The sequence below is a fragment of the Mesoplodon bidens genome (genome assembly GCF_964165515.1).
Source record: "Mesoplodon bidens genome assembly, contig: HAP1_SCAFFOLD_306, whole genome shotgun sequence".
In the NCBI taxonomy this organism is placed as follows: Eukaryota; Metazoa; Chordata; class Mammalia; order Artiodactyla; family Ziphiidae; genus Mesoplodon; species Mesoplodon bidens.
Window position 1 is genome coordinate 415,476 of NW_027671892.1, and position 18,296 is coordinate 433,771.

Consider the following 18,296-nt stretch of genomic DNA (forward strand, 5'->3'; position numbering starts at 1 on the left):
TCATCACAATGCTCCATGCACTTCTCATCAAAATGCTCTCTCACCACTGATATCACAATGTTACATCACTATTCGTCACAATACTCCCTCACCCCTGTCATCATAATGTTCCATGACTCCTGTCATCACAATGCTACATGCACTTATCATCACAAAGTCCGATGACCCCAGACATCACAATGTTCCATCACCCGTCATCAAAATGCTCCATGACACTTTTCATCAATATGCTCCATGACCCCTGACATAACAATGTTCAATAACCCCTGTCATCAAAATGTTCCATGACCCTTTTCATCCAATGGCTCCATGACCCTGTCATCACAATGCTCCCTGCCCTACTCATCAAAATGCACAAGGCCTTTGTCATCTAATTGCTCCATGACCTTTGTCATCACAATAATCCATGACACTTGTCATCACAGTGCTCCATGTCATTTTCATCACAATGCTCCATGAATGCTCTCATCACATTGCTCCATGACCTTGTCATCACAAAGCTCCATAACACATGTCATCAGAATATTCCATGGCCTTCTCATCGCAATGCTCCATGCCCTTGCCATCACAATGCTCCATTACCCCTGTAATAACAATGCTCCATGACCACTGACATCACGATGTTCCACGAACTTGTCATCTCAAGGCTCAGTGAACCTTGTCAGCACAATGCTGAAGACACCTGTCAGCAAAATGCTCCATGCCCTTGTCATAACAAAGCTCCATGAAGCATGTCTTCAGAAGTTTCCATGGCCTTCTCATCACAATGCTCCATGCACTTGTCAGAACAATGTTCCCTGACCCTTTTCATCACAATGATCCAAGCCATTGTCATCACAATGCTTCATTACATTTGTCATTAGAATCCTCCATGACACTTGGCATCACAATGCTCCATGCCATTGTCATCACAATGTGCCATTACATATGTCATCACAATGCTCCCTGACACATGTCTTCACAATACTGCATGACCTGGACATCAATATGCTCCATGCCCTTTTCATTACAATGTGCCATTCCAACTGTCATCGCAATAATCCATGAAAATTTTAAGACCAATGCTCCATGCCCTTGTCATCACAATGCTCCATGCCCTTGTTATCACAGTGTTCCAAGACCCCTGTAATCAGAATGCTCCATTCCCCTTTTCAGCAGTATGCTCCATGAGACTTGTCATCACAAGGCTCCATGGTTTTCTCATCACAATGATCCAGGACCTTGTCATCACAATGCTTCACGACCTTGTCATGAAAATTCTCAATTTCTCTTGTCATCATAATGCTCCAAGCCCTAGTCATCACAATGCTTCATTATATTTATCATCTTAATCCTCCATTACATTTGGCATCACAATGCTCCCTGTCATTGTCAACGCAATGGACCCTGACATATGTCATCACAATGCTCCCTGACACCTGTCTTCACAATACTCCATGACCTTCTCATCACAATGCTCCTTGCCATTGTCATCACATTGCACCATGTACACTGTCATCACAATAATCTTTGAAAATTTTCAGAACAATGCTCCATGCCCCTGTCATCACAATGTTCCATGCCCTTGTCTTCACAATGCCCCATGACCCCTGTCATCACAATGCTCCGTGACTCCAGTCATCACAATGCTTCCTAACGTTTGTCATCACAACAGTCCATGCCCGCGTCATCACAAGGCTCTGTGACCTTTGTAACCACAATGCTCCAGGAACTTTTCATCACAGTGCTCCATGCCTTTGTCAGAACAATGCTCCATGACCCTTGTCATCACAGTGTGCCATGTGCTTTTCATCACAATGATCGACAACCTTGTCATCGCTATGCTCCACAAACATTGTAATCACAATGCTCCATGCACTTCTCATCCAAATGCTCTCTCACCTGAGATATCACCATATTCCATCGCTAGTCATCACAATCCTCCCATAACCCTGTAATCACAATGTTCCATGACCCCTGTCATCACAATGCTACATCCCCTTATCAGCACAATGATCCATGACCACTGACATCATAATGTTCCATAACCACTGTCATCAAAATGCTCCATGACCCTTTACATCCCAAAGCTCCATAACCCCTGGCATCACAATGTTCTATAACCCCTGTCATCAAAATGTTCCATTACACTTTTCATCAAATTGCTGCATGAACCTGTCATCAAAATGCTCCCTGGCCTTCTCATCACAATGCACCACACATTTGTCATCAAAATGCTCCATGACATTTGTCATCACAAAGCTCCATGACCCTTGACATAACAGTGCTCCATGTCATTGTCATCACAATGCCCCATGAACCCTCTCATCGCATTGCTCCATGCCCTTGTCATCACAAAGCTCCATGACACTTGTCATCACAATGCTCCATGCCGTTGTCATTACAATCCTCCATAACCCATGTATCACAGTGTTCCGTGTCCTTGTCATCACAATGCTCCATGCCCACTATCATCACAGTAAACCATGAAACATTTCAGACCAATGCTCAATGCCCTTCTCATCACAATGCTCCATTACATCTTTCATAACAATGTTCCATGACCCCTGCCATCACAGTGTTCTACGGCCTTGTCATCACAATGCTCCAAGACCCCTGTAATCACAATGCTCCATGCCTCTTTTCATCTGAATGCTTCATGAACCCTGTCATCACAATGCACCATGCCCATCATCATAATGCTTCAGGCTATTGTCATCACAATGAAATAAAATGCTCCATGACCTCTTTCATCATTATGCTCCAAACCCTTGTGATCACAATGTTCCATAACACTTATCATCACAACACCCCATGATGCTCATCATCACAATTATCCATGGTCTTCTCATCACCATGCTCCATGAACTTTTTCATCACAATGCTCAATACACTTGTCATCACAATGCTCCCTGACACTTGTCGTCAGTATGCTCCCTGAAACCTGTCATGATAAGGCTCCATGCATTTTTCATCACAATGATCCATGCACTTTTCATCACAATGCTCCAAGACCCCTGTAATCACAATGCTCCATGACCTTGTCATCACAAAGCTCCATGACACATGTCATCAGAATGTTCCATGACCTTCTCATCAAAATGCTCCATGCCCTTGTCATCCCAATGCTCCATGACCCCTGTAATCACCATGCTGCATGCCGCTTTTCATCTCAATGCTCCTTGATCCCTGTCATCACAATGCATCATGTCCATCATCATAATGCTTCAGGCTATTGTCAGCACAATGAAATCAAAATTCTCCATGACCACTGTCATCCCAATGCTCCATGACCCCTGTCATCACAATACACCATGAATATTTTCAGCCCAATGCTCCATGACCCTTCTCATCACAATGGTCCATGCCCTCGTCATCAACAGTCTCTGTGACAATTTTAACCACAATGCTCCATGAACTTTTCATCATAATGCTCTTTGACACTTGTCATCACAATGTTCTATGCTTTCTCAGCACAATGCTCCATGACCATTGTCATCACAATGTACAATGCGCTTGTCAGCACAATGCTCTGTGACACATATCATCACAACGCACCATTTGCTTGTCATAACAGTGCTCCACAATATTGTCATCACAATGCTCCATAAACCTTGTCATCACAATGCTCCATGCACTTCTCATCAAAATGCTCTCTCACCATTGATATCACAATGTTACATCACTATTCGTCACAATACTCCCTCACCCCTGGCATCACAATGTTGCATAACTCCTGTCATCAATATGCTACATGCATATATCATCACAATATGCGATGACCCCTGACAACACAATGTTCCATAACCCCTGTCATCAAAATGCTCCATGACCCTTTTCATCAAATTGCTCCATGACCCTGTAATCAAAATGCTCCCTGCCCTTCTCATCACAATGCACAACACACTTGACATCAAAATGCTCCATGACCTTTGTCATCATAAAGATCCATGACGTTTGGGATCAGAGTGCTCCATGTCATTGTCATCACGATGCTCCATGAACGATTTCATCACATTGCTCCATGCCCTTGTCATCACAAAGCTCCATGACACATGTCATCAGAATGCTCCATGGCCTTCTCCTCACAATGCACCACGCCTTGCCATCACAAAGCTCCATTACCCATGTCATAACAATGCTCCATGACTCCTGCCATCACGATGTTCCATGGCCTTGTCATCACAAGGCTCCATGACCCTTCTCATCACAATGCTCCAAGACCCCTCTAATCACAATGCTCCATGCCCCTTGTCATCTCAATGATCCATGAACCCTGTCATCACAATGCACCATGCCCATTATCATAATGCTTCATGCTATTGTCATCACAATGAAATCAAAATGCTCCATGACCTCTGTCATAACAATGCTCGAAACCCTTGTGATCACAATATTCCATAACCCTTGTCATCACAATGTCCCATGACTCTCGTCATCACAATTATCCATGGTCTTCTCATCACAATGCTCCATGACCTTTGTCATCACAATGCTCAATACACTTGTCATCAAATTGCTCCCTGACACTTGTTGTCTGTATGCTCCTTGTACCCTGTCATGACAAGGCTCCATGCCTTTTTCATCACAGTGATCCATGCCCTTTTCATCACAATGCTCCAAGACACCTGTAATCACAATGCTCTATGCCCTTGTCATCACAAAGCTCAATGACGCATGTCATTATAATGCTCCTTGGCCTTATCCACACAATGCTCCATGCCCATGTCATCACAATGTTCTACGACCATTGTAATCACAGTGGTCCATGTCCCTTTCCTTCAGTATTCTCCATGAGATTTGTCATCACAAGGTTCCATGGTTTTCTCATCACAATGCTCCAGGACCTTGTCATCACAAGGCTTCATGACCTTGCCATGAAAATTCTCAATGGCCCTTGTCATCATAATGCTCCAAGCCCTACTCATCACAATGCTCCATTACCCCTATCATAACAATGATCCATGACCAGTGCCATCAAAATGTTCAACGACCTTGTCATCAGAAGGCTCCAAGACACTTGTCATCACAATGCTCCAAGAACCCTGTAATCACAATGCTCCATGCCCTTGTCATCACAAATCTCCATGACACATGTCATCAGAATGTTCCATGGCCTTCTCTTCAAAATGTTCCATGCCCTTGTGATCACAGTGCTCCAAGACCCCTGTAATCACAATGCTTCATGCCCCATTTCATCAGTATGCTCCATGAGATTTGTCATCACAAGGCTCCATGGTTTTCTCATCACAATGATCCAGGACCTTGTCATCACAATGCTTCACGACCTTGCCATGAAAATTCTCAATGGCCCTTTTCATCATAATGTTCCAAGCCCTAGTCATCATAATGCTCCATTATATTTGTCATCACAATCCTCCATTACATTTGCCATCACAATGCTCCCTGCCATTGTCATCACAATGGACCATGACATATGTCATCACAATGCTCCTTGACACCTATCTTCACAATACTCCATGACCTTCTCATCACAATGCTCCATGCCCTGGTCAGCACAATGTCCATGACACCTGTCATCCCAATGTTCCGTGACTTCAGGCAGCACAATGCTTCATAACATTTGTCATCACAGTGGTCGATGCCCTCATCATCACAAGGCTCTGTGACCTTTGTAATGACAATGCTCCATGATCTTTTCATCACAATGCTCCATGAACCTTGTCATCACAATGCTACATGCTTTTGAAAGAAAAATGCTCCAAGACCCCTGTCATGACCATTGATATCACAATTCTGCATGGACTTGTCAGCACCATGCTCCCTGTCCCTTGTCATCACAATGCTCCATTACCTTTGTCATCAGAATCCTCCATGACACCTGTCTTCACAATACTGCATGACCTGTTCTTCACAATTCTCCATGCACTTGTCATCACAATGTGCCATTCCAACTGTCATCACAATAATCCATGAAAATTATTAGACAAATGCTCCATGCCTTTGTCATCACAGTGCTTAATGCCCTTGTTATCACAATGCTCCATGAGCTCTGTCATCACAATGCTCCGTGACTCCAGTCATCACAGTGCTTCATGAACTTTGTCATCACAATGGTCCATGCCCTCGTCATCAACAGTCTCTGTGACCATTTTAACCACAATGCTCCATGCCCTTCTCATCACAATGCTCCATTACCCATGTCATAACAATGCTCCATGACCCCTGCCATCACATTGTTCCATGGCCTTGTCATCACAAGGCTCCATGACACATGTCATCACAATGCTCCAAGACCCCTGTAATCACAATGCTCCATGCCCTTGTCGTCACAAAGCTCCATGACACATGTCATCATAATGTTCCATGGCCTTCTCATCAAAATGCTCCATGCCCTTGTCATCACAGTGCTCCCAGACAACTGTAATCACAATGCTCCATGCCCCGTTTCATCTCAATGCACCATGAACCCTCTCATCACAATGCATCATGCCCATCATCATAATGCTTCCGCCTACTGTCACCACAATGAAATCAAAATTCTCCATGACCTCTGTCATCACAATGCTTCATGACCCCTGTCATCACAATACTCCATGAACATTTTCAGCCCAATGCTCCATGACCCTTGTCATCACAATGCTCCATGCGCTTGTCAGCACAATGCTCCATGACACATGTCATCACAATGCACCATGCGCTTGTCATCACACTGCTCCACAATCTTGCCATCACAATGCTCCATAAACCTTGTCATCACAATGCTCCATGCACTTCTCATCAAAATGCTGTCAAACCACTGATATCACAATGTTACATCACTATTCGGAACAATACTCCCTCTCCCATGTCATCATAATGTTCCATGACTCCTGTCATCACAATGGTACATGCACTTATCATCACAATGTTCGATGACCCCTGACATCACAATGTTCCATAACCACTGTTATCAAAATGCTCCATGACCCGTTTCATCAAAATGCTCCATGACCCATGACATCACAATGTTGCATAACCCATGTCATCAAAATGTTCCATGATCCTTTTCATCAATTGCTCCATGACCCTGTCATCACAATGCTCTCTGCCCTTCTCATCACAATGCACAACCCCCTTGTCATCAAAATGCTTCATGACCTTTGTCATCACAAAGACCCATGACACTTGGCATCACAATGCTCCATGTCATTGTCACCACGATGCTCCATGAATGCTCTCATCACCTTGCTCCATGCCTTTTTATCACAAAGCTCCATGACACATGTCATCAGAATACTCCATGGCCTTCTCATCACAATGCTCCATGCCCTTGCCATCACAATGCTCCATTACCCCTGTCATAACAATGCTCCATGACCCCTGCCATCAGGATGTTCCTTGGCCTTGTCATCACAAGGCTCCATGACCCTTCTCATCACAATGCTCCAAGACCCCTGTAATCAGTATGCTCCATGCCCCTTTTCATCTCAATGATCCATGAACCCTGTCATCACAATGCACCATGCCCATCATCATAATGCTTCATGCTATTGTCATCACAAAGAAGTCAAAATGCTCCATGAATTCTGTCATAACAATGCTCCAAACCCTTGTGATCACAATATTCCATAACACTTGTCCTCACAATGCCCCATGACACTCGTCATCACAATTATCCATGTTCTTCTCATCACAATGCTCCATGACCATTGTCATCACAATGCTCAATACACTTGTCATCAAAATGCTCCCTGACACTTGTCGTCAGTATGCTCCTTGAACCCTGTCATGACAAGGCTCCATGCCTTGTTCATCAGAATGATCCATGCCCTTTTCATCACAATGCTCCAAGACCGCTGTAATCACAATGCTCCATGCCCTTGTCGTCATAAAGCTCTATGATGCATATCATTAGAATGCTCCTTGGACTTCTCCTAACAATGCTCCATGCCTTTGTTATCACAATGTTCCAAGAACCATGTAATCACAGTGGTCCAGCCACTTTTCATCAGTATGCTCCATGAGATTTGTCATCACAAGCCTCCATGGTTTTCTTATCACAATACTCCAGGACCTTGTCATCACAATGCTTCAAGACCTTGTCATGAAAATTCTCAACGCACCTTATCATCATAATGCTCCAAGCCCTAGTCATCACAATGCTCCATTATATTTTGTTATCACAATACTCCGTTTCAGTTGGCATTACAATGCTCCCTGCCATTGTCATCGCAATGGACCATGACATATGTCATCACAGTGCTCCGTGACTCCAGGCATCACAGTGCTTCATAACATTTGTCATCACAGTGGTCCATGCCCGCGTCATCACAAGGCTCTGTGACCTTTGTAACCACAATGCTCCACGAACATTTCATCACAATGCTCCGTGACCCTTGTCATCACAATACTCCTTGCCTTTGTCAGTAAAATGCTCCATGATCTTTATCATCACAATGTGCCACCCGTTTTCATCACAACGGTCCTCAAATTTGTCATGGCAATGCTCCATAAACCTTTTAATCACAATGCTCCATGCCCTTCTCATCACAATGCTCCATTACCCCTGTCATAACAATGCTCAATAAAACCTGCCATCACAATGTTACACGGTCTTGTCATCACAAGGCTCCATGACACTTGTCATCACTAGGCTCTAAGTCGCCTGTAATCACAATGCTCCATGCACTTGTCATCACAAAGCTCCATGACACATGTCAACAGAATGTTCCGTGGCCTTCTCATCAAAATGCTCCATGCCCTTGTCATCACAGAGCTCCAAGACCCCTGTAATCACAATGCTCCATGCCCCTTTTCATCAGTATGCTCCATGAGATTTGTCATCACAAGGCTCCATTGTTTTCTCATCACAATGCTCCAGGACCTTATCGTCACAATGCTTCATGACCTTGTCATGAAAATTCTCAATGGCCCTTGTTATCATAATGCTCCAAGCCCCAGTCATCACAATGCTCCATTATATTTGGCATCAGAATCCTCCATTACATTTGGCATCACAATGCTCCCTTCCATTGTCATCGCAATGGACCATGACTTATGGCATCACAATGCTCCCTGACACCTGTCTTCTCAATACTCCATGATCTTCTCGTCACAATCCTCCATGCCCTTGTCATCACAATGCAGAATGTCCACTGTCATAACAATAATCCATGAAACTTGTCAGACCAGTGATCCGTTCCCCTGTCATCACAATGCTCCTTGCACTTGTCATCACAATGCTCCATGACCCCTCTATTCACAATGCTCCATGACGCTTGTCATCACAGAGCTCCATGACACCTGTCATCACAATGCTCCATGCCTTTGTCAGCAAAATGCTACATGACTTTGTCATTACTATTCTCTTTGCGCTTGTCATCATAATACTCCATTACCATTGTCATCGCAATCCGCCATGAACGTTGTGACCACATCGCTTCATCCCCTTGTCATCAAAATGCTCCATGCTCCTTGAAATCAAAATGATCCATGACCTCTGTCATCACTGTGCTCCAAACGCTTGTGATCTCAAAGTTCCATAACACTTGTCATAACAACGTTCCATGATGCCTGTCATCACAGTACTCCATGCCCTTTTCATCACAATGCTCGATGATCTTTATCATCACAATTCTCAATACACTTGTCATCACAATGCTCCCTGACACTTGTCGTCAGAATGCTCCTTGAAATCTGTCACAAAAAGGCTCCATACCATTTTCCTCACAATGCCCCATGCCATTTTCATCACAATGCTCCATGCCACTGTCATCAAAATATTCCACAAGCTTGTCATCAGAATGCTCCATGACCCTTGTCATCACAATTCTCCATGCACTGGTCAGCACAATGCTCCCTGACCCTTGTCATCACAAGGCTCCATGGTATTGTCATCACAGTGCTCCAGGAACTTTTCATCACAGTGCTTCACGACCCTGTCATGAAAATTTTCAATGGCCCTTGTGATCATAATGCTCCAAGCCCTAATCATTACAATGCTCTATTATATTTGTCATCACAATCCTCCATTACATTTGGCATCACAATGCTCCCTGCCCTTGTCATCGCAATGGACCATGACATATGTCATCACAATGCTCCCTGACACCTGTCTTCACAACACTCCATGAACATTTTCATCACAGTGCTCCATGACCCTTCTCATCACAATGATCCATGCCCTTGTCATCCCAATGCTCCATGACCCCTGTATTCATAATGCTCCGTGACGCTTGTCATCACAGTGCTCCACAATTTTGTCATCACAATGCTCCATAAACCTTTTCATCACAATGCTGCATGCACTTCTCATCAAAATGCTCTCTCAACACTGATATCACAATATTACATCACTATTCGTCACAACACTCCCTCACCCCTGTCATCACAATGTTCCATGACTCCTGTCATCACAATGCTACATGCATTATCATCACAATGTTCGATGACCCCTGACATCACAATGTTCCATAACCACTGTCATCAAAAGGCTCCTTGACCTGTTTCATCAAAATGTTCCATGACCCCTGACATCACAATGTTCCATAACCCCTGCCATCAAAATGTTCCATGACACTTTTCATCAAATTGCTCCCTGAACCTGTCATCACAATGCTCCCTGCCCTTCTCATTACAATGTACAACCCCCTTGTCATCAAAATGCTCCATGACCTTTGTCATCACAAAGATCTATGACACTTGGCATCACAATGCTCCATGTCATTGTCATCACGATGCTCCATGAACACTCTCATCACATTGCTCCATGCACTTGTCATCACAAAGCTCCATGACACATGTCATCAGAATACTCCATGGCCTTCTCATCACAATGCTCCATGCCCTTGCCATCACAATGCTCCATTACCACTGTCATAACAATGCTCCATGACCCCGACCATCACGATGGTCCATTGCTTTGTCATCACAAGGCTCCATAACCCTTCTCATCACAATGCTCCAAGACCCCTGTAATCACAATGCTCCATGCCCCTTTTCATCTCAATGATCCATGAACCCTGTCATCACAATACACCATGCCCATCATCATAATGCTTCACGCTATTGTCATCACAATGAAATCAAAATGCTCCATGACATCTGTCATAACAATACTCCAAACCCTTGTGATCACAACATTCCATAACACTTGTCATCACAATGCCCCATGATGCTTATCATCACCATTTACCATGGTTTTCTCATCACAATGCTCCATTACCTTTGTCATCACAATGCTCAATACACTTTTCATCAAAATGCTCCTAACACTTGTCATCAGAATGCTCCTTAAACCCTGTCACAAAAAGGCTCCATGCCATTTTCATCACAATGCCCCATGCCATTTTCATCACAACAATCCATGCCATTGTCATCAAAATACTCCACAAGCTTGTCATCCAAATGCTCCATGACCCGTGTCATCACAATTCTCCATGCACTTGCCAGCACAATGCTCCCTGACCCTTGTCATCACAGTGCTCCAAGCCATTGTCATCACAATGCTCCATTACCTTTGTCCTCAGAATCCTCCATGACACTTGGCATCACAATGCTCCATGTCATTGTCATCACAATGGGCCATTACATATCTCATCACAATGCTCCCTGACACCAGTCTTCACAATACTGCATGACCTGGTCTTCGCAAGTCTCCATGCCCTTGTCATCAAAATGTTCCAGTCCAACTGTCATTGCAATAATCCATGAAACTTATTAGACCAATGTTCCATGCCCTTGTTATCACAATGCTCTGTGACAACAGTCATCACAAAGCTTCATGACCTTTGTCATCACAATGGTCCATGCCCTCGTCATCAACAGTCTCTGTGACCATTTTAACCTCAATGCTCCATGAAATTTTCATCACAATGCTCTTTGACCCTGGTCATCACAATACTCTATGCCTTTCTCAGCACAATTCTCCATGACCGTTGTCATCACAGTGCTCCATGCGCTTGTCAGCACAATGCTCCATCACACGTCATCACAATGCACCATGCGCTTGTCATCACACTGCTCCACAATCTTGTCATCACAATGCTCCGTTAACATTGTCATCACAATGCTCCATGCACTTCTCATCAATATGCTCTCTCACCACTGATATCACAATGTTACATCACTATTCATCACAATACTCCCTCACCCCTGTCATCAAAATGTTCCATGACTCCTGTCATCACAATGCTACATGCACTTATCATCATAATGTTCGATGACCTATGACATAACAATGTTCCATAACCCCTGTCATCAAAATGCTCCGTGACCATTTTCATCAAAATGTTCCATGTCCCCTGGCATTACAATGCTCCATAGCCCTTGTCATTACAGTGATCCATGACGCTCGTCATCACAATTATCCATGGTCTTCTCATCACAATGCTCCACGGACTTGCCATCACAATGCTTCATGCCCTGGTAATCAAAATGCTCCATGTCCCTTGTCATCACAATTCTCCACGTCCTTGTCATCACAGTGCTCCATGACAGTTCTCATCACAATGTTACATGCTTTTGTCATCACAATTCGCCATGCACATGTCATCGCAATGCCCCAAACCCCTGTCATAGCAAGCTCCATGCCTTTGTCATCACAAGGCTTCACGACCATTTCATCAAAATTCTCAATGGCCGTTGTCATCACAATGCTCCATGACCCTTGTCATCACAATGCTCCAAGCCCTTGTCATCACAATGCTCCATTACCTTTGTCATCACAATCCTCCAAATCACTTTACATCACAATGCTCCACGCCATTGTCATCACAATGGAATATGAAATATGTCATCACAATGCTCCCTGACACCTGTCTTCACAATAATGCATGACCTTGTCATCACAATGTGCCATGCCCACTGTCAACACAATTTTCCATGAAACTTGTCAGACCAATGCTCCATACCCCTGTCATCACAATGCTCCATGGCCTTGTTATCACAATGCTCCATGACCCCAGTTCTCACAATGCTCCGTGACTCCAGTCATCACAAGGCTTCATGACCTGTGTCATCACAATGATCCATGCCGTCATCATCACAAGGCTCTGTGAACTTTGTCACCACAGTGCTCCATGAACTTTTCATCACAATGCTCCGTGACACTTGTTATCAAAATGCTCCGTCCCTTTGTCAACTCAATGCTCCATGACCCTTGTCATCACAGTGTTCCATTCGGTTGTCAGCGCAGTGCTCCATGACCCATGTCATCACAATGCTCCATAAACCTTGTCATCACAATGCTCCTTGCACGTCTTATCAAAGTGCTCTCTCACCACTGATATCAAAATGTTCCCTCACTAGTCATCACAATACACCCACTCCCCTGTCATCACAATGGTCCATAACCCCTGTCATGAAAATGTTCCATGACCCCTGACCACACAATGTTCCATAACCCCTGTCATCAAAATGTTCCATGACCCTTTTCATCAAATTGCTCCATGACCCTCTCATCACAATGCTCCCTGCCCTTTGCATCACAATGCACAACGCCCTTGTAATCAAAATGCTCCATGATTTTGTCATCACAAAGATCCATGACCCTTGGCATTACAATGCTCCATGTCATTGTCATCACAATGCTCCTTGATCGCTCTCATCACATTGCTCCATTCCCTTGTCGTCACAAAGCTCCATGACCCATGTCATCAGAATGCTCCATGGCCTTCTCATCACAGTGCTCCATGGCCTTGCCATCACAATGCTCCATTACACCTGTCATCACAATGCTCCAAGACCGTTGTAATCACAATGCTCCATGCCTCTTTTCATCTCAATGTTCCATGAAGCCTCTCATCACAATGCACCATGCCCCACATCATAATGCTTCATGCTATTGTCATCAAAATGAAATCATAATGCTCCATGACCTCTCTCATCACAATGCTCCAAATCCTTGTGATCAAAATGTTCTATAACACTTATCATCACAACGCCCCATGACGCTCGTCATCACAATTATCCATGGTCTTCTCATCGCAATGCTCTATGACATTTGTCACCACATTGCTCAATACCCTTGTCATCAAAATGCTCCCTGACAATTGTCGTCAGTATGCTCCTTGAACCCTGTGATGACAAGGCTCCATGGCCTTCTCATCCCAATGCTCCATGCCCTTGTCATCACAGTGCTCCACGAACCCTGTAATCACAATGCTCCATGCCCGTTTTCATTAGAATGTTCCATGAGACATATCATCACAAGGCTACATGTTCTTCTCATCACAATGCTCCATGACACCAGTCATCACAATACTCCATGAACATTTTCATCCCTATGCTCCATGACCCTTGTCATCACAATGATCCATGCCCTTGTCATCCCAGTGCTCCATGACACCTCTCATCACAATGCTCCATGCCTTTGTCAGCAAAATGCTACATGACTTTTTTTTTACAATTCGCTATGCATTTGTCATCACAATAGTCCATTACCATTGTCATCACAGTCCTCCATGAACCTTGGGATCACATTGTTTCATGCCCTTGTCATCACAATGCTCCATGCTCCGTGAAATCAAAATGATCCATGATCTCTGTCATCACAATGCTCCAAACCCTTGTGATCACAATGTTCCATAACACTTGTCATCACAACGCTCCATGATGCCTGTCATCACAATACTCCATGCCCTTTTCATCACAATGCTCCATGACTTTTGTCATCACAATTCTCAATACACTGGTCATCACAGTGCTGCCTGACGCTTGTCCTCAGAATGCTCCTTGAACCCTGTCATGAAAAGTCTCCATGCCTTTTACATCACAATGCCCCATGCCATTTTCATCACAATGCTCCATGCCATTGTCAACAAAATACTCCACAAGCTTGTCATAAGAATGCTCCATGACCTTTGTCATCACAATTCTCCATGCACTTGTCAGCACAATGCTCCATGACCCTTGTCATGACAATGTCCAAGCCATTGTCATCACAATGCTTTATTACCTTTGTCATCAGAATCCTCCATGACACTTGCCATCACAATGCTCCATGCCATTGTCATCACAGTGGGCCATTACATATGTCATCACAACGCTCTCTGACACCAGTCTTCACAATACTGCATGACCCGGTCTTCACAATGCTCCATGCCCTGGTCATCGCAAAGCAACATTCCAACTGTCTTGCAGTAATCCATTAAACTTATTAGACCAATGCTCCGTGCCCTTGTCATCACAATGCTCCATGCCCTTGTTATCACAATGCTCCATGCCCCATGTCATCACAATGCTACGTGACTCCAGTCATCACAATTCTTCATGACCTTTGTCATCACAGTGGTCCATGCCCTCGTCATCAACAGTCTCTGTGACCTTTTTACCCTCAATGCTCCATGAAATTTTCATCACAATGCTCTTTGACACTTGTCATCATAATACTTTATGCCTTTCTCATCACACTGCTCCATTCCCTTGTCATCACAAAGCTCCATGACACTTGCCATCACATTGCTCGATGACCTTGTCATCACAATGCTCCATGCTCTTGTGATTACAATCCTGCATGACCCATGTATCACAGTGTTCCATGCCCTTGTCATCACAATGCACCATGCCCATTCTCATCACAATAATCCATGAAACATTTCAGACCACTGTTCCATGCCCTTCTCATCACAGTGCTCCATTACAACTGTCATAACAATGCACCATGACCCCAGCCATCACAATGTTCCACGGCCTAATCATCACAAGGTTCCATGACACTTGCTGTCACCATGCTCAAGACCGCTGAATTCACAATGCTCCATGCCCTTGTCATCACAATGCTCCAAGACCCTTTTAATCACAATGCTCCATGACCCATTTCATCTCAATACTCCATGAACCCTGTCATCACAATGCACCATACCCATCATCATAATGCTTCAGGCTATTGTCATCAAAATGATATAAATATTCTCCATGTCCTCTGTCATCATAATGCTCCAAACCCTTGTTATCACAGTGTTTCATAACACTTATCATCACAACACCCCATGATGCTCATCATCAAAATTATCCATGGACTTCTAATCACAATGCTCCATGATCTTTGTCATCACAATGCTCAATACACTTGTCATCACAATGCTCCCTGACACTTTTCGTCAGTATGCTCTTTGAACCATGTCATGACAAGGCTCCATGCCTTTTCCATAACAATGATCCATGCCCTTTTCATCACAATGCTCCAAGGTCCCTGTAATCACAATGCTCCATGTCCTTGTCATCACAAAACTCCATGACGTATGTAATCAGAATGCTTCATGGCCTTCTCATCACAATGCTCCATGCCGTAGTCTTCACAAAGTTCCAAGACCCCTGTAATCACAATGCTCCATGCCCCTTTTCATCAGAATGCTCCATGAGAATTGTCATCACAAGTCTCCATGTTCTTCTCATTACAAAGCTCGAGGACCTTGTCATCACCATGCTCCATTCCCTTGTCATCACAATGCTCCATGACCCCTGTCATCACAATAATCCATGAACATTTTCAGCCCAATGCTCCACGACCTACTCGTCACAATGCTCCATGACCAATATCATCACTATTCTCAATGACCACTGTCATCACAACACTCCATGACACCTGACAACACAATGATCCGGGACTCTTGTAATCACAATGCTCAATTCCCTAGACATCACAATGCTCCATGACCCCTGTCATCACCATACTCCATGAACATTTTCAGCCCAATGCTCCATGATCACTGCCATCACAATGTTCAGCGGCCATGTCATCACAAGGCTACATGACACTTGTCATCACAATGCTCAAGACACCTGTAATCACAATGCTCCATGCCCCATTTCTTCAGAATTCTCCATGAGATTTCTCATCACAAGTCTCCATGGTCTTCTCATCACAAGGCTTCCAGACCTTGTCATCAGCATGCTCCATTCCCTTGTCATCACAGTTCACCATGACCCCTGTCATCACAGTAGTCCATGAATATTTTCAGCACAATGCTCCATGACCTTCTCATCACAATGCTCCATGACCAATATCATCACAATGCTCCATGACCACTGTAATCACAACACTCCATGACACCTGACAACACAATGATCTGGGACCCTTATCACAACAATGATCAATTCCCTAGTCATCACAATGTTCCATGACCCCTGTCATCACAATACTCCATGAACATTTTCACCCCAAGTCTCTATGAACCTTGTTATCACAGTGATCCATGCCCTTGTCATCCCAATGCTCCATGACCCCTGTATTCACAATGCTCCGTGACGGTGTCATCACAGTGCTCCATTACACTTGTCATCACAATGCTCCTTGCCTTTGTCAGCAAATTGTTACATGACCTTGTCATTACACAGCTCTATGTGCTTGTAATCAAAATACTCCATTACCATTGTCATCACAATCTTCCATGAACCTTGGGATCACATTGCTTCATGCCCTTGTCATAACAATGTTCCATGCTCCTTGAAATCAAAATGATCCATGAACTCAGTCATCACAATGCTCCAAACCCTTGTGGTCACAATGTTCCATAACACTTGTCATCACAACGCTCCATGATGCCTGTCATCACAATACTCCATGCCCTTTTCATCACAATGCTCCATGACATTTATCATCACAATTCTCAATACACTTGTCATCACAATGCTCCCTGACTCTTGTTGTCAGAATGCTCCTTGAACCCTCTCAAGAAAAGGCTTCATGCTATATTCATCACAATGACCCATGCCACTTTCATCACAATAATCCATGCCATTGTCATCAAACTACTCCACAAATTTGTCCTCCAAATGCTCCATGACCCGTGTCATCACAATTCTCCATGCACTTGCCAGCACAATCCTCCCTGACTCTTGTCATCACAATGCTCCAAGCCATTGTCATCAAAATACTCCATTAACTTTTTCATCAGAATCCTCCATGACACTTGGCATCACAATGCTCCATGCCATTGTCATCACAATGGGCCATTACATATGTCATCACAATGCTCCCTGACACCAGTCTTCACAATACTGCATGACCTGGTCTTCACAATGCTCCATGCCCTTGTCATCACAATGCGCCATTCCAACTGTCATTGCAATAATCCATGAAACTTATTAGACCAATGTTCCAAGCCCTTGTCATTACAGTGCTCCATGCCTTTGTTATCACAATGCTCCGTGACTCCAGTCATCACAATGCTTCATGACCTTTGTCATCACAATGGTCCATGCCCTCATCATCAACAGTCTCTGTGACCTTTTTAACCTCAATGCTCCATGAAATTTTCATCACAATGCTCTTTGACCCTTGTCATTACAATGCTCTTTGCCTTTCTCAGCACAGTGTTCCATGACCCTTGTCATCACAGTGCTCCATGCGCTTGTCAGCACAATGCTCCATG

The 18,296-nt window shown here is 44.0% G+C and overlaps 1 long non-coding RNA gene across 1 annotated transcript in view; it reads right to left on the bottom strand.

The window, feature by feature from the left end:
- Positions 1–16,593, bottom strand: part of LOC308610858 — a 308,372-nt gene extending 291,779 nt beyond the window's left edge. The window contains exon 1 of the long non-coding RNA XR_014014682.1: positions 16,580–16,593. This is a non-coding gene — a long non-coding RNA (uncharacterized lncRNA). The remainder of the gene's footprint in view (positions 1–16,579) is intronic.
- Between the last annotated feature and the right edge of the window lie 1,703 nt (positions 16,594–18,296).